Genomic DNA, 22905 nt, shown 5'->3' on the forward strand with positions numbered 1-22905 from the left:
GACTTAATAGATTCATTTCGCGAATTAGCTTAGGGGTTTTGCAATTAGTTTTATAATTAGCTCATATTTAGTTCTTCTAATTAACATCCGAATATCTAATGTGACACGGCTAAAATTTAACATCTGTTATCCAAACACCCCTAACTGAGCCAGGACTAAAAGAATTGTGACGTTTGATGTCTCTCCCATCTCGATTCACATGTTTGAGCGCAAGAGACCACTGGCATAGCCGAAACGCCTCCCGGATGACGTGGTGCAGGTACTGGAGCTCGCTCAGCTCTTCGTATAGCAAACGTTTTTATTTTTCGTGATCGATACAGCTAAACACTGAATCTTTGTGATCGCAAGGACTGATGCAAATTTTCAGACCAATGGTACACTTGTGAATCTGAATCAACGTGTCTCGCAGCGACGCAGGACGCGGCAGAATCGGCAGCGCCAACCCAACGCGCCCTTTGGTGCAGAGGACATGTACCTTCAAACAGTACGTGATGGGCAAGGTGCGTTTGGAGGAGCTCCGGCTCCTCTTCGGTGTGAGACGGGAGGAGTGGGGAGAAAAAATCGGCTCCAGTAAACAGTGTCGCCGGTGTTTTGTCAGAGCAGCCCGATTCGGCAAAAACTTTACCAAACTCGCCTAGCACCATTGTCCGGCCATGTGGAGGAGTACGATGCCTTGCAGGTCCGGCGACAGCGACTTGCCATTGTCAGATTTGGCCAATAGATCATGTCCGACGGATGATTAGGGGCTGTTTGGTAATAGGGTGTTAAAATTTAACACCCATCATTCTTTAAAAAAAAATTTAACACCCATCACATCGGATGTTTGGATGCTAATTAGAAGTATTAAATATAGGTTAATTATAAAACTAATTACACAGATGGAGTGTAATTCGCGAGACGAATCTATTAAGCCTAGGCTTAATAGATTCGTCTCGCGAATTAGCATAGGGTTCTGCAATTAGTTTTATAATTAGTTCATGTTTAATTCTCCTAATTAGCATCCGAATATCCGATGTGACATTGTTAAAGTTTAACACCTCGTATACAAACACCCCCTAAATGCACTACGGTTCTACTTTAGGGGTGAAAAATGCACTACGGTTGTAGGGTGAGGGTCACGGTGGTGCAGATATTATTGGTCCGTTTGTCAGATCGACGAGGTTGAAACACTCAAATAGCAAGTTGGTATCTGAATCCGGACATTCAGTATCCATACCGTATCCGAATTCGGATACTCAAAGTTGCATTTCTAAGATCCAAATAGGATGAATATCAATATTTGACACATCTTGTCACTATTCGTATCTAAATTCGATCCGTAAAAAAATAACTATTTGTATTTGTATCCGCAATATCCGTTGGTATCCAATCCATTTTTATCCTTAGTGCTACTCACAAGTAACAACCCAACCAGCAGCAACCTTGCATGAGAAGAGGATCAATGTAAACATTTGGGCCCCGTTTGGTAGGGCTCCGGGAGCAGCTTCTCCCGAAGCCCTGCCAAAGGGTGCTCTCCGTGCGAAAGGGCTCCAGCTCCGGCTCCGGAGCCCCGCGAATCCTGCTGAGGGGAGCTGTTTCGAGGGAGGCAGAGCTAAAAAAAACCGGCTCCTGTGGCTCCTCCTCGGCCGTTTCCCTCTGTGCCCTCGAGGGAGGGCCCGCAGGCAGCGGAGCCGGCAGCAGGTAGGCTGGGAGGTGGGGGCGGGCGGAGACGGCGACGGGCAGGAGGCTGCCGACGGTGGGGAGGTGGGGACGGACGGAGACAGTGTCGGCGACGATCAGGAGGCGGGGGCGGAGGTGGCCGACGGTGACGGAGGGTGGGCCGGCCGGGAGGAGATGACGGCCGGGAGTGGATAGGAGCGGCGGTGGGAGGATAGGGAAGAGAGAGAAGAGTGGGAGGCTGGCGGTGGGAAGATAGGGGGGAGAGAGAAGGAAAGAAAAAAATAGGAAAAGGAATGGGAGGAGAGAAAAAATAGGAAAAGGAAATAGGAAGAGAAAAGAAGGAAAATAATTAGGAAGAAAAGAAAAAAAGAAAATGAAAGGGTATTATGGGTATTTTATTTCATCTAATTATTTTAAACTATACGGAAGAGCTATTTTGACAATAATTTTTTCAAAAGGAGGAGTCAGAGTCGTAGAAGCCACTTCATCAGAGGAGCCATAGCTGGAGCTATTTTCAGAGGAGCCGGAGTCATGCCAAACTGATCCTTGATTGACCACATGACCAACCGAGCATCTCATTGTTGCCACTGATACAGTCCACCATAAAAGTGAAGTCCCCGGCCACGGTCATCTCGTAGTGATGGCATGCAGGTCGGCACAAGCATGGCAGCACAGAAATGAGAAGATGTGTACTACAAGTACGTTCGTGTGTGATGATGGGCTGTAGAGAATATATTATAAAGAACAAGCGCAAAGAACGTAAGAAGCAAAGGTGCTAATAAAGATAAATCTAGTCCACAAAGTCAATCATGGTAAAAGCTGAGCAAGAATGCATGGCCTCTGTCACACTGCATTGTTTTGGGTAAATTTACTCAAACCTCTGCACGAGTTCATAGCTAATCATATAATTCAAGTATTATAATAATTATATCTAGCAATGCAAACATTACTAACTCTCATCGGGATCCAATGATATATACCAGAAGTTTAACAGAGCACAATTACAGGTTACAGGTTACAGTTTGAGCCTGGGCATAGCTCCCTGCTGAAATGTCACAGGTCCAATAGAGCCCCGCAACACGCATTGTACCAGGCATGGAAATGAAGAAGCACCAATAATGAGTCTCCGGATTCCGAGATTCTCATGGTTTACCTCAACATCTACATAGGTGAGAGCTGGCAGCCTGTCACGGTCACATCTCAAATTTGCAAGATGAGCGACACAAGTTGCAAGCCACTCGAAGTAATTTTCTTGTTTTTTCCCTCCCATTTCTGCAGTTTGTAAGCTTTAGCACTCTCTGAAGCTTTATATGAACAAACGGTAGAACAAGAGCACCATGCAGAAGCTGAGCAAGTGATTCGTGCTGAAAAGGATCACTGAAAAACGAATAGTCGAACCACTGTACTACTCAACAGGAACATAACCTGCTAAATTTTTTTAACATATATTGTGCATCGTTACCCAAAAGCAAATCCCTTGATACAAATTCCGAACTATGTCACTGCGGTGAGGCCTGGCATGTCCAATGAAGTCCGATTTGAACAAACCGTGCAGCAAGTACAATGCAGAGGATGATCAAGCGAATTTATCTTTTTGAGATTATGAAGTAATCAAACCACATCAATGCAATGACTTTTGTCACTTGTTACAAATGACGAATCTTGTGCCCCTTACTTATTCGCCTAAACACAGATTCCTTCCAACGCTTCCCCACAACAATGCGCAACGATGTTCAGCTCCGTTACTGCAATGAGATTCTCCCACGGCCCCAAAACTTTGGCTTCCGCTAACATCTTGCTGGAGATGGCGTGCGGCATCATCGAATCGAAGCCGGTACCAGCCTAGCAGGAACATACTTGTTGTACTCTGTTCTTTCCAGACCTCCATGTCGTCAATTGTAGTTGTAGGTTCACCAGGCCGGCACATTGCGGTACTATTCCCCAATGGCAAGATGCCAAGATCCTATTGTCCCTGCACCGCGTTACTGATTTCAGACAAACAAAGGTAAAATTTAGCTAGCTAGGAAGACATAAAAGTGAATGAGCAAGCATGTAGAAGACACAGATCAGGTTGCTTGAGCCCGGAAATCTAATCCAAAGAAGTTAATCATTTAAAGTTTGGGCCTCATATGAGCAGGAAAAAAAACTTCAGCATCTGTTCCACTGTAATCGATTATATACATTCACGTTAATCTAGACACTAGTAGTCCAGAGACTTTGTTCGACAGCATATACTAACATCTTAGCTAAACCTGCAAGTGATAAGTCTGTAAACTTCATTGTTATCAATGATTTCTACAATTTGACAATCCAGTGAGAGGCTGCAATTTCAACTATCAAGTTGCGGGAGGTGATTGCATTGTTTTTTGATTCATAATAAGTTCTATTTGATTTTTAGCAAATATCAAAGGATATTTCCAGGCAAGCATGCCATACTGGCGATCTGCAAAATCTAGTATACACAGTCAAGGTACACAATTGAAAAAGAAAAACTACATAATCATAACCACCAATTGAATAAAATTAAGAACCTACAGTTTCAACATGTGATTGATCTGGGGGTTAGAAAATCATGTGAATAGTAAATGGACAGTCTTATATCTTTCATAGAGTAACGATAATAAGAAAATATTCTTGTGTTTTTACCAGCACTACATTTCCTAACTTGCAACGCGTATCCTTGGTCCCAATGAGTGAACAAATATGATAACTGATAACAGTACTGAAAATATGTTCGGGTAGAACCATGTCAGATTTTTGATAAATTGCGACACATTAACGTACATACGTGCAGGCCTGATGTACTCGCATGGTCAGCTTGGCTGATGGCGCTGTCCATGGATGGAAGCATTTCATTTCTGCAAGTGTGGTGATTGATGTTAATAACTAGAAATCATCTGTCCGAACCATCGTTCAGCAGGAAAGAAAATCAGTGGAGGTAGCACACCTTCATCCCATTCATCAGAGTATCTCAAGTGTGGGATGGTTGGGATGCATTTCAATTGCACGCCTCAGCGCACGCTCAGCTTCCTCCACCTCCCCCTCTCCGGCACCTCCACGGCGGAGCAAAAAGGTGACATCTTGGAGCACCGGCAGGTTCCCCAAGCCGAACTCGAAACCGCCGGCGATTTCTCTGGTCTCCAGCACAGGGATCGCCAGGTGAAGTCTTGCCAGCTTCACCATAGCTCCTTGCTGAAACGCCACGGGCCCTATGTATCCCCGAAGCACGCAATGTACCAGGCATGGGAAGGAACCATCATGGAAGACTAGCCTCCGAAGGATTCCGTGGTTCTGATTGCCCACCTCCACATCGAGATAGACGAGAGCCCGCAAACTCCCAAGGATCTCCAGATCCTCCTGCCGTAGCTTCCTCACTTCGATGGACAGGAAAGAGAGCTCCTGAAGAAGCAATGGATTCAACCAAGCTGACAGAGTAGATGAACAGCATCCTGTTATTTCCAATCTACGGAGATGTGGAGGGGCGACCCAGGCATCCAACTTGCATTCACCAACAACTGAGATGGATAATGTGTGGAGTTTTTGCAGCTTGTGTAGACACTCCACCAGGGATTTCTCAAACCTTTTGAAGTTCCATCCAGTGTGGCATTCAATACCCAGCACTCTCAGCTCTGTTTGATTTCCCAGGCCCTCTAAAGATCAGTGGAGACTTGGATGCATAATGTTGACAGCTCTTCAAGTGATGTGAAGCTCCCAATCCCGCATGGCGCTCTTGTCCAGCTATCAATGCGTAGGCACATCAGATGCTTGAGCTCAACGACAGTCGACGGCAAGCTAGAAATTTCATTACCTGTTACATCCAATGTCTGTAGAAATTGCAGCTTCCCTATTTCTCGAGAGAGTTGAGAGATGCCTGTGTCTCTCAGTCCCAGGTACCTTAAGTCAACTAAATTTTCAATATACTTCAGACTGTAACCTTGTGAAAGGCAGCAACTTTGTAAATCTAGCACGCGTAGAACTCTGAAGCTTGCAAGTGCTGGCAATATGTTAACAGCAGATGGAAATACAACAACTGACCTCACTTCCTGCATGCTCATAGTAGCCCGATGCGTAGCATGATCTACCATGCAATTTTGAAGGGATAACCGCTGAATAATCTCTTTTGAAGGAAATGTGTGATGCACGTGATCCAATATAGAAACGAAGTTTCCTTTACGTGACAAGTAGCAGATAAGTTCAAACACCATATCATGTACACGGCAATTTTCTGTCATGTCATAGTACCATCTCTTATACACAGGTTGGATCATACCTCTGTCTATGAGCTCGTAAAAATACCTCTCTCCAATTTCAAATAGGCTCTCCCCTTGTTTTTCACATTGGATAAGATCTTCAGCTATCCATATTCTTATCAAACGATCTTTGCCAATTTCATAACCTTCCGGAAACACACTTAAATATAATAAGCAAGTCCTTAGATGGGATGGCAGATCATCATAGCTAAGTGACAAAATCCTTTTCATATTCTCATCATCTAGACTATCTTTTATGGTAGTACCAATAGAATTGCAGACCTTATACCACTCTTTTTTATTTCCTTCTGTAGTAGCCAACAATCCAGATATCATAATGATAGCCAAGGGTACACCACCACATTTATGAAGTATTTTCTCGGATACTTTGATCAACTCCTCATCAATATATTTCTCTTTGTCTTCAATTCCAATATTCTTCTACGTAATAATATTCTAGAATTTTCAAGGCAAAGATTTGGCATCTTGTAATAAGCACCACCAACTTGTTTAGCCACATCAAAATTACGTGTAGTTGTGATAATTATATATCCACCATTATTAGTTGGCAAAGCCCATCTAATCATTTTCCATACAGAGATATCCCATATGTCATCGACAACGATGAAGTATCTGCACATATGGTAAGACAAAACCATGATATTAGCAAGTTAAACTAGCTACAGTAGGAAATTTATGATTTTTCTCACATATGTGTATATTAGGCTAGCAAGATGACTATTAAAGATCTACTGAGTTAAAATTTACAACCTTGGAAAGGGAAAAATCTATCATCTGGGGGCAGGTTGATCTTAACTAGCACATCTCTGAGCAGCATGCCCATATACCTCATGAGTATGTTTATGTTCCATGAAGGCATGCATGCACAAATGGATACTGTGAGATCCCAGTTCTTTTGGAGAGGGGATAGTGACAAGTTTAAATACCATATGGTTAAAATGGGAGAATGTGTGTTTACCTAAAGACTTTGGGGGCCTCAGAATTATCAACACTAGGCTTCTGAATGAGGTCTTGCTACTAAAATGGGTATGGAGACTACACAACTGTGAAGAGGATGACATCTGTTGTCAACTACTGAGGGCTAAATACTTCCCGAATAAACCTTTCACCCGTTGCAATGGTACCAAGGGGTCACAATTCTGGAAGGGGGTCCCCAAAGTCAAAGAAAAAATCAAAAGGGGGGCGACCTACCAAGTAAACAGTGGCAAACAGACTCTTTTTTGGGAGGATGTATGGGTAGGAGAGGTGCCACTGAAGCTGATATTTCAGCAGAAACAAGAAAAACTTGGTTAGTGAGTGCTGCAAAGATATGGGGAGTAGGTAATAGAATTTAGAAGGCCCTTTGGGCCGGGCGAAGTGGCACAGTGGGAAGCTCTACTAGACATGCTGAGGGGTGTTAACTTAAATGGAGAGCGAGACAAAATTGGGTGGAGCTTGGAAAAATCCGGAAAATACACCACCAAATTCATGTACGGATCGAGCGCTAATGCACAGAGGTGTGATTAACAAACGTATGCAGAAGGTCTGGGGGGTTAAGCTACCAATGAAACTAAAAGTTTTCATGTGGCCAGCTTGCCAGGAAAAACTGCAAACGGGTGTGGCCCTGTAGAGGAAGAAATGGAAAGGCAACATAACTGTGCTATCTGTAGTGTGCCTGAAACGGGAGATCACATCTTCTTCTCATGCGCCTTGGCCAAGTTTACTTGGACCTGCTTCAAGGAGGCCCTGGGATGGGATAGAACACCGAAAAACCTACAGGACTTCTTCGAACATTGGCTCCCATTGGGGTGTACTAACTATAACCTGAAACTGTTCTTGCTAGCAGTAGTCATGTGGGTGTTATGGATTACTCGAAATAAACTAACAATAGAGGGGTTGTTTCCTAGATCACCATCTGACATGCTCTACAAAATTCATTCATTTCTGCAGCGATGGCGAGTCCTATTGGGGGTCACTGATCGGCACAAACTGGATGAGCTGATTACACAAGTGCGAAGATGGGTGGAAACGTTTCAGGAGAAGTTCGAAGATCACCCGCCAGCAGAAGACTTCCTTTGAAGATGCATGCCCGACAAGCAAAAAATAAAAAGTGTTGCCATAGCTGAACTAGTCTCCTTTGTCTCCGTTCTCTAGTTTCAGTCAGTTATGTTTGGAGGTTTGCTCTATATGTAATGGCTAGTAACCCCAGCAGGGTTTCGGTCATGTCTGTACCAAACTTTATATGCTTTCTATATAAGCTGGGTTAATGTTTTTCGTATTGACATAGCTGGTTAACTTATGTAAAGGTGCGAAGTGGTGGATGCCAAAACATAGGGGGAAAAACCACCTTGGTCTGTCAGCATGGCATTTATGGACTAATATTGTGAAGTGATGGATGCCAAAACATACGGGAAAAGACGTTTTCTGTTGGAATACATTGATTTGTACTGCGCCCATACCTTCTTTTCTGAAGAAATTCAATGAGTTCATAGACGAGCAGCCTCTCATCCAATACTGATTCGTGGATGTTTGCATTACTTTTCTTGCCGAGTTGATAGAGCATGCACTTGAATAGTTTCTTCATGTCTGGATTTTGAGACACCGAAACAAAAGCATAACAATTAAATTGTGCTCTAAGTTTTTGATATATTGCATGAGCAGTTGTCTTTCCGAGGCCCCCAAGTCCAACTATGGAAACTATCTTGCCTTCTTCCATGGACAATTCATTTCCTTCTATTAGAATATTCATTAGCCCATTTACAGCCTCCTCGATGCCAATAAGCTCTGCCGTATTTGTTTTTTTCTTGGACACACAGGAGAGCTCTATCACCTTCATTTTTTCCTCAAAAACGTGTTGTGAAAGATCAGCTGGAGATATAAACGCAAATACAGTTTAGAAGAAAGGGGGAAGGAGAGAAGTAAGGAATAATAATTAGGAGCTGGCGCACCTGTAATACGGATCTCATGGAAGGGATGATTGGGATGCATCTCAGCTTCATGCACCAGCGCAGCCTTGGCTTGCTCCGCCTCCTCCTTGCCAGCACCATCACATCGCAGGCAAGCCTTGACCTCCTGCAGCGATGGCAGGTTCCCCAGGCCCAAGTCGAGACTACCGTCATTGCAGGCAATTCCTCTTGCCTCCCGCAGATAAAACCGAAAGAACATAAGCTCTCTAAGCCTTGGCATAGCTCCCTGCTGAAATACCACTGGCCACACAAATTGACTGAAGTAACAACTTCCAAGGCACGGGAATGCACCAGCACCAACAACAAATCCCGCAAGGATACTGAGGTTCTTATTGTCCACCTCCAGACCTAGAAAGCGGAGAGCTGGCAACCTCCCGAGGATTTCGAGATCAACCTGATGTAGCTCCCTCACAGCGATGTGTAGGTTGGTGAGGTCCAGAAAAAGCGATGGATTCACCCAAGCTGGAAGTGTTGAAAACCAACAGCTGCATAGTGTATTCAATATGCGGAGATGTCGAGGGGAGACCCAAGCATCCAATCCACCGATATTGCGTGCACTAGGATAGACCGTGATAACTAGTTTCTGCATCTTTTGTAGCTTGCATAGGCACTCCAACAGCTTGACGTTCCACTCGTCCAATTCAATGGAGAGCTGCCTTAGTTCAGTTAGCTGGCCCAACTCTTCCATAATGTTTTTGGTGGAGTCATCAATGTGTAACCATGACAGCTGTTCAAGGCATGTCAGGTTTCCAATTCCATTTGGCACTCTTGTTGACCTACAAATGTATAGGCACATCAACTTTCTTAGATGGACAACACTCGAAGGCAACCTGGAAATTTCAGTACCCCTTACATCTAATGTTTGTAGAAGCTGCAGGTTTCCTATTTCTTCCGGGAGCTGGTAAATATGTGTCTCACGTAGTCCCAAGTACCTCAAGTGATGCAGATTCCCAAGGTACTTAAGGCTACTATTAGCTTGTGAAAGATTGCAGTCCTCTAAATCCAGAACACGTAAAACTCGACAGCAGCCAAGAGGCGGCACTAGAGAAGCAGCAGCTGGAAAGCTAAGAACTGACCTTGCATGTTGCATGCTGAAAGTAGCTTGAGCCATCACATGACTTTCCTAGCCATTCTGAAGGGACAACCTCCGAATTGTATTTGGTGGAGATGTGCCTCCCACATCACTTAGTACAGTAACAAAGTTTTCTTCACTTGAAAAGGAGCGGATAAGATCAAGCACCATATCATGTACACGACAGCCATATATCACATCATTGAAACTACCACATAATGGTTGGATCATGCTTCTGTTTATAAGCTCATTGAAGTAACTCTCTCCGAGTTCAAATAGACTCTTCCCTGCTTTTTCACATTGGATAAAACCTTCACCTATCCACATCCTTATCAAACGATCCTTGTGAATTTCATAATCTTCAGGAAACATGCTCAAATATAACAAGCAAGCCCTTAAATGGCATGGTAGCTTATAATAGCTAAATGACAAAATCTTTCTCATATTCTCCACGTCTAGATTGTTTTCCAGACCAGTACCAATAGAATTGTACACCTCATACCACTCCATTTTATTTCTTTCTTTGCAAGCTAGTAAACTAGCTATCGTAATAATTGCTAAGGGCACACCAGCACATTTCTTTAGTATTTTGTCAGATACTTCAGCCAACTCATCGTCAGGAGATTTTACTATGTCTTTATTGTTGTCTTTGTTTCCATTACCAAATATTCTTCTAAAAAATAGTGTTCGAGAGTTGTTCAGAGAAATGGGCTGCATGTTGTAAGCACCACCAACTTGTTCAGCAATATTAAGAATACTGGTAGTTGTGATTATTTTGTTTCCAACATTATCACCAGGCAAAGCACGCTTAATCATTTTCCAGTCTGAGATGTTCCATATGTCATCAATAATAATGAAGTACCTGTACCAGATAATTTAAGAAAGCCATGTTACTAGCATATTAAACTTGATAAATTATAAACTTCTAGTTTTTTTCATATAGAATGTCTAAATTATGCTAACCATAGGGCTATAGTTGACAGTAGAAGTCACATGAAGCCAGGAGGTGGCAAATAAAAGGAGCAAAGACAAATATGCTCATCCATATCTATTTTCAAGCCGGTGGTATCCATGCCGTTGTTGCATGGCCAATAGAGATGCAAGTATCCTTGCCGACTTGTAATAAGAGCCAGTGAGATAGTAGAACCAAAAGGTAGCAAGAAAAAATCTTTAAATCTGGATGTAATCCCCGAGCTACCCAAGTGGTTGCAAGTCGCAAATCATAAGTCCCGCACTTTTCGCACAAAATAGACGTGTAAGAAGTTTTCAGGGATCGAAAGGACATCCTCCCCATCCCACTATCCCTTCTTACCATGTAATCTAGATTTCATTGCTAGCAGCAATGGAGAGTTTTCTTCCTTTTGACCCTCGTCATCTAAATTTTTAATCAATTATATAGCCATCTAAATAACTTTAAATTAAATATTCAACTAAACAGTTGTAGATCTCGCTGAAACCTACAATTGTCATATGAAGTCTGAAAAAAGTTACAATTTTTAAAACAAGACAAAATTATAATTACAAGCGTGCAAAGTATCAGCACTGGTCTCGTAATAAGAGGCATAAGGATAACTAACATGCATACTTAACTAGCATCCATACTGGTGAATAATACTTGGAGACCTATCACTACTGGCTCACATTATGAGTTAGCATGGATAACATATCCATATCGGTTTCAAATTTACTACACATATGAGCTGATAATGAGGAGCCTGTTTCTTCTAGTAATGAAATCTGATTACTAGGTGCTGCAATGTCCATATTTGAAAATACAAACAAAAAGATAGATATAAACAGATGCCAATAAAGTGTACTGAAATGCTTTCATACCTCTTATTCTCGAGGAATTCTCTGAGCTCGCTGGCAACATCACTGCTTTTGTTACTTTCCCTCCCGACAAGTTGACAGAACATGTGCTTGAGTAATCTTTCCAGGTCAGGTGCCTGAGATACCGAAACAAAAGCTGTGCACTCAAATTGTGCTCTAAGCTTTTTATACACCACATCAGGAAGAGTTGTCTTTCCCAGGCCTCCAAACCCAACAATGGAAACTATCTTGTATTGCTGCTTGGACACTTCATCGCCTTCCATCAGAATCCGAATTATCTCCTCTCTTGCCTCCTCAATGCCAACGAGCTCTGTCACCTTCTCGTACTGATAAAGTAATCAAGGGTTGACTGTGACAGGCTTAGCTACATTACTGTTTGATAACTTGTAATAATCATGCCGCTTGGCCACCTCTTCAACACGGAGTTTGATGTCTCTGATTTCATTAGCAATGCCATGGCGAACGTTGGCCTTTCTGAACAAACCAACACTTCTATCAATGGACTTCCTGATGCCATGCAGGTTGGCTTGCTCATTGCACTTGCGATGTACCATGAATGTGTCGATACTGTCCTCTATATCATAGGACAGCTCCCTCAGATTCCTGGCCCAGATCTTGTCCTGAATTTCAAGCTGGTCTATTGGTGTATTGGAGACCTTCTCGAGGGCACCCTGCATGCTTTCGAGCTCAGATTGGAGGAACCTGATCTCACCCTTCACCCCCTTTTGCAGATTGTACTCTCCGATGAGCAAGTTCACCGAGTTTTTTTATGACGCTTGGCAGTGCCCCAGCCATGACCGCCATTTGATCAGTCCTGGATGAGCGCAAAAAAGTGAGATTCATGTATGTGTGTGCACAGGCTTGCGAAATCGAGTTGAAGACTCTTGCAATGGAGCCTTGTCGCCGTCGGAGCAGGCTCCCCGCCGCTCGTCGCCGCACCAAGCTCCCTTGACTCGAAGTCGCTGCTGCAGCCACCCAGCCACTAGTAGAGAACTGACTTTCGATCCGCCCCCTTTTATCCCGGTTTAAAGTTGGCCCGGGACAAAAGGGGGTGCGCCGGGGTGCGGAAATTTGGAGGGGAGCATTAGTCCCGGTTGGTAATTGCAACCGGGACTAAAGGCCCCCCTTTAGTCCCGGTTGCAACGGCTAGCTGGGGGGCGTCGGTGGCCGGACCTTTTTATCCCGGTTGGATCCTCCAACTGGGATAAAAGGTGAACCCTTTTCTCCCGGTTGGAGGCACCAACCGGGATAAAAGGGTTAGTCCCGGTTGGTGCCTCCAACCGGGATAAAAGGGTGTCCCTTTTATCCCGGTTGGAGGATCCAACCGGGATAAACTTCCAAACGGGACAAAAGGTGTTTCCTTTTGTCTCGGTTGGAGTTTTTAACCGGGATAAAAACTCATCCCCCAATATATCCCGAGACAGAGACTTTCTTCTTCCTCCAGCCCGAGCCAGTCCAGCACATTGATAGAGAGCTGAGCTTCATCTACTCTCCGGTGGTGCCAAAGCAAGGGAGGTGCTGCCCGAAGTTTTTTCCCTCATTTTCGTGGGAATTTGACTCAACCAACACAAGTGTTGCGAAGGTTTGCTACTTCATCCTCGTGTTATGCTTTGATTTATGCTTTGGAGATGGAAAGATTATTTGCTACAATGTGATGATGAAGTAGAAAAATGGAGAGGTATTTTGAGCTAGAATGTGAGGGAGATTGATGTGTCATATATAGTATGCATTATTTCAGTGGTTTAAAAGTGATGCTACCTTGTCTAGACGGTTTATCTTATCAAATTCAATATGGTTTTTTAAATCCATATACTTGTTGAACTTGCATACCGTGTTCATTTCGGCGAGAATGTTCTCCGCCGAGCAGCAACGTATGTCAAGAAGGAGGTTCGATTCTACGAGAAAGAGTGGATACGGACATCGTGACCGTGTCCCCTTTTCCGTAGCATCTAACCTCTTTCATGACGAAGTGCGGTGCCGCCCAGCTGAGGACATCCTCGCGAAATGAACACGGTCTTCAAGTTCAACAACTTCTGTAGTGGTAAGGAAAGAATTTTTGTACATAGATGACTTCTGCTACTTGTTGAACTTGCATACCGTGTTCATCTCTCCGAGGATGTTTTCCGCCGAGCAGCAACGTATGTCAAGAAGGAGGTTCGATTCTACGAGAAAGAGTGGATACGGACATCATGACTGTGTCCCCTTTTCCGTAGCATCTAACCTCTTTCATGACGAAGTGCGGTGCCGCCCAGCTGAGGACATCCTCGCGAAATGAACACGGTCTTCAAGTTCAACAACTTCTGTAGTGGTAAGGAAAGAATTTTTGTACATAGATGACTTCTGCTACTTGTTGAACTTGCATACCGTGTTCATCTCTCCGAGGATGTTTTCCGCCGAGCAGCAACGTATGTCAAGAAGGAGGTTCGATTCTACGAGAAAGAGTGGATACGGACATCATGACCGTGTCCCCTTTTCCGTAGCATCTAACCTCTTTCATGACGAATACCGGTGCCGCCCAGTTGAGGACATCCTCGCGAGATGATCACGGTCTTGAAGTTGAACAACTTATGCAGTGTTAAGATGATCACGATCTTTAATCGATTTTCACGCGTAATCCATTGTCAAGTGTAATCCATTTTCATGCGTAATACGATGCAGATGGACCGGCAATGGATGTATAATGCAGACAGGCGGAGCAAGGTGTTTATTGATGGCTTGCATTATTTTCTCGAAGTGGCAAAAGCGAACAAGCCAGAGAATGGGTTCGTATGTTGTCCATGCTTCCAATGCAATAACAGGAAGGAGTATACAAAGGATTCCTGGGGGACTATTCACAGCCACTTGTTTAAATACGGTTTCATGCCTAACTATTTGGTTTGGACCAAGCACGGTGAACTAGGGGTTGTAATGGAAGATGGCGAGGAGGAGGAGGAAGATGACACCATTCCGGACTGGGTTGCAGGCCAAGCTTTTGCAGGTACTACAATGGGCGAGGCTGATGAAGATGAGTTTGCAGAAAATGACCCTACTGATGACCTTGGTCAGGTGATACGAGATGCATACAGAGATTGCGAAACTGAGAAGGAAGCAGCAAAGTTGCAGCGCATGATAGATGATCACCAAAAATTGTTGTACCCAGGTTGCCAGCAGGGCTATAAAAAACTAAGTACGACACTAGAATTTGTGCAATGGAAGGCAAAAAATGGTGTGTCCGATAAGGCATTTCAGGGGATGTTGAACATTGTCAAGAAGATTCTCCCCGAGAATAATGAATTACCGTCCACAACATATGAAGCTAAACAGATTATTTGCCCTCTCGGATTGGATGTTCAGAAGATACACGCATGCCCTAATGACTGTATCCTCTATTGTGGTGATGAATACGAGAAATTGGATGCTTGTCCCGTCTGCGAAGCCCTGCGGTATAAGATCAGGCGAGATGATCCTGGTGATGTCGAGGGGCAGTCTCCCAAGAAGAGAGTTCCCGCGAAGGTGATGTGGTATTTCCCTATAATACCACGCTTGAAGCGCTTGTTCAGGAACAAGGCGAATGCTAAGTTGATGCGATGGCACAAAGAAGACCGTAAGGAAGATGAGATGCTGAGACACCCCGCAGATGGGGCACAATGGAGATCAATTGATAGAACATTCCCAGACTTTGAAAGTGAAGCAAGGAACATAAGGTTTGGTTTAAGCACTGATGGATTCAATCCATTCGGTGAGTTGAGTAGTGGTCATAGTACTTGGCCTGTGACCCTTTGTATGTTCAACCTTCCTCCTTGGCGGTGCATGAAGCGGAAGTTCATTATGATGCCGGCGCTTATCCAAGGCCCAAAACAACCTGGCAACGACATTGACGTGTACCTAAGGCCGTTGGTTGATGACCTTTTACAGCTCTGGAAGGAAGAAGGTGTACGTGTGTGGGATGAGGATAGACAAGAGATCTTTAATCTACGAGCACTGTTGTTCGTAACCATTAACGATTGTCCTGCATTGAGTAACCTTTCAGGACAGACAAATAAGGGATATCGGGCATGCACCCACTGTTTAGACGACACAGACAGCATGTACTTGAAGCACTGTAAGAAGGTCGTCTATATGGGTCATCGTCGATTTCTCCCTGCTCACCACCAGCTGAGAAAGAGCGGGATGCATTTCAAAGGGACGCCAGACCATCGTAAAAAACCTGCACACCATAATGGAAAGCGTGTGTTCGAGATGATGAAGGATGTATATGTAGTCTTCGGAAAGGGACTTGGTAGCCAACCTGTTCCGAACGACGATAACGGACATGCACCCATGTGGAAGAAAAAGTCAATATTTTGGGAGCTACCTTATTGGGAAATCCTAGAGGTTCGCAACGCAATAGACGTGATGCACCTGACGAAGAATCTTTGCGTGAACGTGCTAGGCTTCATGGGTGTTTATGGAACCTCAAAAGATACATTGGAAGCACGACAGGACCTGAAAGCCATGGGGCAACGAGATGACCTACATCCGGAAAAGAGAGATAATGGACAGCACTACTTACGTCCTGCCAGTTACACTCTCAGCAAGGAGGAGAAGGATAGCATGTTTGAATGCTTGAATAGTATGAAGGTCCCGTCTGGGTACTCCTCGAATATAAAGGGAATAATAAATATGAAACAAAAGAAGTTTACAAATCTCAAGGCTCATGACTGCCACATGTTGATGACCCAGTTGCTTCCGGTTGCACTGAGTGGTGTTCTACCAGAAAATGTCCGGTTGCCGCTCGTAAAGCTATGCGCGTTTCTCAATGCGATTTCGCAGAAGGCAATCGATCCATCCAAGCTATCAAAGCTACAGAACGATGTGGTGCAATGTCTTGTCAGTTTTGAGTTGTTATTTCCACCATCCTTCTTCAATATTATGACGCACTTACTGGTTCACCTAGTAAAAGAGATTGGTATTCTCGGACCTGTATACCTGCACAATATGTGGTCTTTCGAGAGGTTCATGGCAGTCCTAAAAAACTATGTTCGTAATCGTGCCCGTCCAGAAGGAAGCATCGCCAGGGGATATGGAACAGAGGAGGTGATCGAGTTTTGTGTTGATTTTATTGATTCAATTGACTCGATTGGGGTTCCAACTTCACGCCACGAGGGGAGGCTCCGAGGAATGGGCACCCTTGGAAGGAAATCAAGTTTGAGCAATGATACTGATTTGTTCGACAAGGCACACTACACTGTTCTACAACAGTCATCCTTTGTGTCTCCGTATATCGAGCAGCACAGGCAGATGGTAGCTTCCAAAAACCCGACCAAATCCGATGCTTGGCTTACCCGTCATCACATGGAAACTTTTCCCTCCTGGTTGCGCCAACAACTTATGGGTAACTCTGAGATTCACCCACAGCTTGCCTGGTTAGCTAGGGGACCTGCTACCACAATCGTCAAATTCCAAGGCTATGAGATAAATGGTTACACATTTTACACGAGAGCCCAGGACCAGAAAAGCACGAACCAGAATAGTGGTGTCCGCATAGATGCCATGGACAGAAATAATAGCAAGGAGTCGTATTATGGTTTCATACAGGAGATGTGGGAACTCGAATACGGACCGCTGTACATCCCTCTATTTCTTTGCAATTGGGTGAAGCTAACTGCCGTCACCAAAGATCAGTACGGAATGACAATAGTAGATCTGAGCAAGACTGGATCCAGTGATGACCCATTCGTACTTGCCAATGATGTGCATCAGGTGTTCTATGTGAAGGACATGTGCAGCAAACCCAAGAGGAATCCAGAAGAGACATGGGAGCCAAAGTGCCACATAGTTCTTCCAGGTAAAAGAAAAATCGTGGGAGTCGAGGATAAAACAGACCAATCAGATGATTATGATCAGTTTGATGGCATGCCTCCATTCGCCGTTGAAGTTGATCCAAGCATCCTGCTATCCAAAGAAGAGGCTCCGTACTTACGCCGCGATCATGATCAAGGAACTTTCGTGAAGAAGAAATTTTACAACGTTGTATTGTAATGCGTTAAATGTACATGACCTTTGTGTATTAATTGATACAATTTGTAATTTACCCTATGTATGATTTCATGTGTTATTAAATTTGTTAGGTGAAGATTTTTTAGATATACATGAACATTATTAACCACATACTAACATGGATTTTTCTGCGCATTCAAATAATTTAATTGAATAATTTCTTGATCACAGCAATGCAGTAAAATAAATATTTTACAGGCTACATGAGTTGGTATAGAATTAATGATTACTTCATACTTATTGTCAATTTACTCGTTAATTAAATATATTTTTGCATGTACAAAATCTGTGAAGGTTTTGTTTTTCATTCTGAAATGCAGTGAAAAGGTAAAATAAAATCCATTTCCAAAAAACAGGCGGGGAAGAAAAATAGGAAAAAAGACCTTTTGTCCCGGGTGCTAACAGCAACCGGGACAAAAGGCCCCCCTTTTATCCCGGTTGCAAACGGCAACCGGGATAAAAGGGTACGTTTCGTCTCCCGCCCGAACGTACCATTTTATCCCGGTTGCCAACTGCAACCGGGATAAAAGGCCCCCCCCTTTTATCCCGGTTGGTGACGGGACCCGGGATAAAAGGGTGCGCTCCCAGCCCCACCTGGCGGGGGCACCCTTTTGTCCCGGGTCCCGTCACCAACCGGGATAAAAGGCCCACCTGGCGGGGGCACCCTTTTGTCCCGGGTCCCGTCACCAACCGGGATAAAAGGCCGGCCTTTTATCCCGGTTGGTGACGGGACCCGGGACAAAAGGGTGCCCCCGCCAGGTGGGGCTGGGAGCGCACCCTTTTATCCCGGGTCCCGTCACCAACCGGGATAAAAGGGGGGGGCCTTTTATCCCGGTTGGTGACACGACCCGGGACAAAAGGCTCTTTTGTCCCGGGTCCCATTACGAACCGGGATAAAAGGGGGGGTTAAAAGGCACTGTACTCCCTTCTACCCCCCGCCAGTTACACACTTAGCCAAAATTTCGCAAGTCCCGCGCGTTCTCCGCCGTCGCGGCCCGTCCGCCTCCCTCGCCGGCCGCCGCCGTTGTCGTCCCCCATTGCGCCGTCGTCGTCCCCCGGCCGGCCCTCCTCGATCCCCTCCTCATCCGTCGACGCGCCCGGCCCCCGGCCACCTCGTCGCCTCCGGCCACCGGCTCCACATCCTCGTCGCCGGCTCCATCCTCGTCGCCCCTCGTCGCCCCTCGTCGCCGTCTCGTCGCCGTCCCGCCTACGCCGCCGCCGTCGTCGTCTTCGCCTCGGCCGCCGTCGTCCCGCCGTCGTCGTCTTCGTCCTCGTCGCCGCCCCGGCCGCCGCCGTCCCGCGCGCCGCCCGGCCGCCGCCGTCCCGCCGCCCCGGCCACCGCCGTCCCGCCGACCCGGCCGCTGCCGTCCCGCCGCCCCAGCCGCGCCGGGAGGGTTTTCTTTTTAAGTTAATTAGAAAATTAAGTTTTATTTTTAGATAGATTTGTAATTTTGTTAAGTTAGATTTTTAGATTTCTAATTTTGTTAAGTTAGATTTTTAGATTTCTAGTTAGTTTGTTAAGTTAGACAGAGATCGCCGAGTAGCCGCCGTGATCGCCGCCGTGATCGCCGCCGTCCCGCCGAGTAGCCGCCGTGATCGCCGCCTTGTAGCCGCCGTGATCACCGCCGAGTAGCCGCCGTGATCGCCGCTGTCCCGCCGTCCATCACAACCTAGTAGGCACCGCCCGTGGTTCCGGTGAACCGTCCCCGCCTCCGCCGTACCGCCGCCCTGACCGCCGCCGTCCCGCCTCCGCCGCCCTGATCGCCGCCGTCACAACCTAGGCACCGCACGTGGATATTGTTACAAATTCGTAGAAATTCGTCAAAATTCATAGAAATTCGTCAAAATTCGTAGAAATTTGTAGAAATTCATAGAAATTCGTAGAAATTCGTAGAAATTCGTAGAAATTCATACAAATTCGTAGAAATTCGTAAAAATTCGTAAAAATTCGTAGAAATTCATCAAAATTCATAGAAATTCGTAGAAATTCGTAGAAATATTCCGGAGTTTGTACGATTCATGTTATTTTATGCTTTCATTATATACATGTATGATTCCGGACTTTGTAGGACTTTGTACAAATTTGTATTAAGACGATTTCTATGACTGTCATGTATGATTCCATGTATGTTTCCATCAATAGTTGAAATGGCAGACGATGAGACCGCAAGGTATATCATGGAGCAGATAATCGCTGGTGATGGTAGTGGCGACAACGTTCCACTATCATACACGGATGAAGAGGGCACCCAGGCGGACATGTTCCTCAACATGTCCGCTGATGGGAATGAAGAGCAACAGCCGCAGCAACAACTTGCCGTCGCGGAAGGTTCCGGCGAGGTATATACAACCATTCTTGTATTGTTTCACGCCACCGCTACTACTACGTACTAATTAACGAATCTTGAACTGTTAGCCCTCCGGATCGACACAAGGGCAGAAGACCCGAGGTCGTACAAAGGTGATGGAAGGGAGGCTTGTCATCACCGAAGTTACAGAAGAGGGCAGGCCGGTTGCTCCCGAGAAAGTAGCAAAGAAGTACGTGAGTCAAATCGGGGCAATCGTCCGGGACAACGTGCCTATCAGCATCAGAGAATGGAAGGGCAGAAGCGATAATCCGTACGCCCTTCCAGAGACAGAAAAGAATATGCTGTGGGAAGACGTGAAGAGACATTTCACATTCCCCGAAGGATATAGCGAGAAGGATGTCAAAGCGTGGACGCTTAAGAAGATGGCTACTCAATTCCAGACATTCAAGAAGATGCTGGACACCCACTACATCAAGAAGGGCAAAACTCCAGACTTCAACGCGTGGCCAAAGTTGAGGGACCACTGGGATGCATTTGTTGAATACAAGAGGAGTGAAGAAGGTGTGAAAAAGATCACGACCAACACAGCAAATGCTAGTCAGAAGGGCTACCACCATCATTTGGGGCGAGGTGGGTATGGCTCAGCAATTCCCAAGTGAAGGAAGATGGAAGAAGATCTGATCGAACGGGGAATCGTACCTGCAACTATTGAATGGCCCGAACGATCAAAGAACTGGTACTACGCTCATGGAGGCTCCCTAAGCCAAGAGGATGGGACGCTGATTTTCAATGACACAATACGTGAGAAGGCCGAACATCTCATGAAGAACATTGAAGATTCCAAGGCTGGGAGGTTGAGGGTGGACCGAGAAAATGATGAGCTCACATTGGCCCTCGGTAATCCAGAGCACTCAGGACGTTGCCGGGGGTTCGGGGTGGTTCCATGGAAGTTCGCTTTCCGAGGCGACAGCGCCTCTTACAGAAGCCGGAAGCGAAGAAAGGAACAGATGGAGGAGAGCTGGCGGCAGATGCTAGAACAAAGAATGATGGATGAAATCAATCGGCGGGTGGCCGACGCAGTTGCGGAGTTGGCGCAATCTGGAGCAATGCCGAATCCTCACACCGCAAGCCCTTCTCAACGCCTCGGGAGCAGTTGTGCTTCTACAGGGGTCCCCGATGCGCAGACGCCCAGGTTACCCGTGGAGGAGCAACGGTTCCCCGTGGATGCCATCACGCAACGGACCTCATGTGAGCTGCATGCACCGGTCGGCAACCTCACTATTAAGGTATACTTATACATAATATCTATGCAATCTTGTCAATTGATCCAGGCCTCGAGATCGGAGTTCAACTTGTTTACTTCTGCTATATGTACAGGTAGCATACGGGAGTGCATTACCAACCCTGGCAGGGCAGAGCAGTCATGGCATGGACATTCCAACAGGCTACGCCAGCGTCTGCGTCGAGCAAATAGTTGATCCCCAGTATGAAGGTCTAGAGCTCGACTTCCCGGGAGGCGACGGGGAAAAGACATTGGCAGATGCGCTTCATGGGATCATTCTATGGAAGAAACGCTACATCATTATTCCCCGCACGGAGCCATCTCCTCAGACCTCAAGACCGCTCCCCGTAGATCCCCAGCAGCGACCTTCTCCTCATACCTCAAGACCGGCATCTCCTGCTCCAGGACCGTCTCTTCCATCTATATCAAGGTCTCCATCTCCACCACATCCTGGTGCTGGGAGCGACGACGACAATAACAACACCCCTCCCCGATCACCGTCGCCGGCACCAAGAGCGGCCCCCTCGAAGGAACTTGCAGCACCACTCAAGAAGTCACGAGCACCGCCTCCCAAGCAAAGACAGAGAAAGAAGAAAACAAAGGTCGACCCTGAAGTGGCTCGCAAGGAACGCTTTGAGGCAATGTCTCATGAAGAACAGTGGGCAGAAATCCAACGAGAGGCCAGTGAGTGGTTCAAGAAACAAGCCGAATTAAAAAAGGCAAGGGAGATGGAGCCACCGCCAGTAAGTCGGCGAGATTTAAACTTTTTTATCAGGATGGAAGAAGGAGCCAAGAAAAGGATACCACTCTTGTCAAACTATGAACGGGCTCTAGTAAAGGCTGATGAAAAGGATAAAAGGAAAGGAAAATCATCCTCCAGCGGTCCAGTCCCCGACCTCAGCCATTTATCAAAAAAAGATGCTCAACGGGTAAAAGCAATGCCCTTGGATCAACAAGCAAATATATTGAAGTTCATGGAAGAAACAGGTCTGGAACTTGATGAATGCATAGGGCAAGTCGAGACGCCAACTGCACCGCCCCCTGAGCCGAAGTGGACTTATGAGCTAGGCAAGCCTCTAGTAAAGCCTTCAATGGTACGGAAGCTATCAACAAAGATGTACGAATTCCATCAATGCTACATGTTGGCATCCGCCAACTCGAGGGAGATGATCGGCATGAAGGTAAAACCGATAGATTTTCACGGTGAAGGGGAGAAAGTGCTGTGGCTAGACTTCAAGGATATATACGAAGTGTACCATCATGATGCCCTGGACATCTCTCTGATCAGCGCTTGGATTCTGTAAGTGTCCGTTTATTATCTCTACATGTAAATTTTGGCGTGCGTCACCGTACTAACTTCATCTTCCATTTCATGTAGGATGCTAATTCAGACATGCTGCCGAGAGGCGTACCTACATGTAGGCTTCATGGATCCATCTGTAGTTAACCAACAACAGATACAATTAGCGCCGGAAAAAACCTTTGCGGAAATATACAATTTCCTACACAAACAAACATT

At 45.6% G+C, this 22905-nt stretch overlaps 1 long non-coding RNA gene and 2 pseudogenes across 1 annotated transcript; all 3 read right to left on the bottom strand.

Moving 5' to 3' along the window:
• Positions 1-2997: 2997 nt before the first annotated feature.
• LOC117866359 (uncharacterized) lies at positions 2998-4609 on the bottom strand. The gene is made up of 2 exons (XR_004642858.2): positions 4306-4609; positions 2998-3631 (listed from the first exon to the last, which is right to left on the bottom strand). It is a non-coding gene; the product is annotated as an uncharacterized lncRNA (long non-coding RNA).
• An 11-nt stretch (positions 4610-4620) lies between these two features.
• On the bottom strand, positions 4621-8745 carry LOC117866358 (disease resistance protein RGA5-like; annotated as a pseudogene).
• LOC117834589 (disease resistance protein RGA5-like) lies at positions 8742-12581 on the bottom strand (annotated as a pseudogene).
• Positions 12582-22905: the final 10324 nt, after the last annotated feature.

This window comes from Setaria viridis, chromosome 8 (genome assembly GCF_005286985.2).
Source record: "Setaria viridis chromosome 8, Setaria_viridis_v4.0, whole genome shotgun sequence".
NCBI lineage: Eukaryota > Viridiplantae > Streptophyta > Magnoliopsida > Poales > Poaceae > Setaria > Setaria viridis.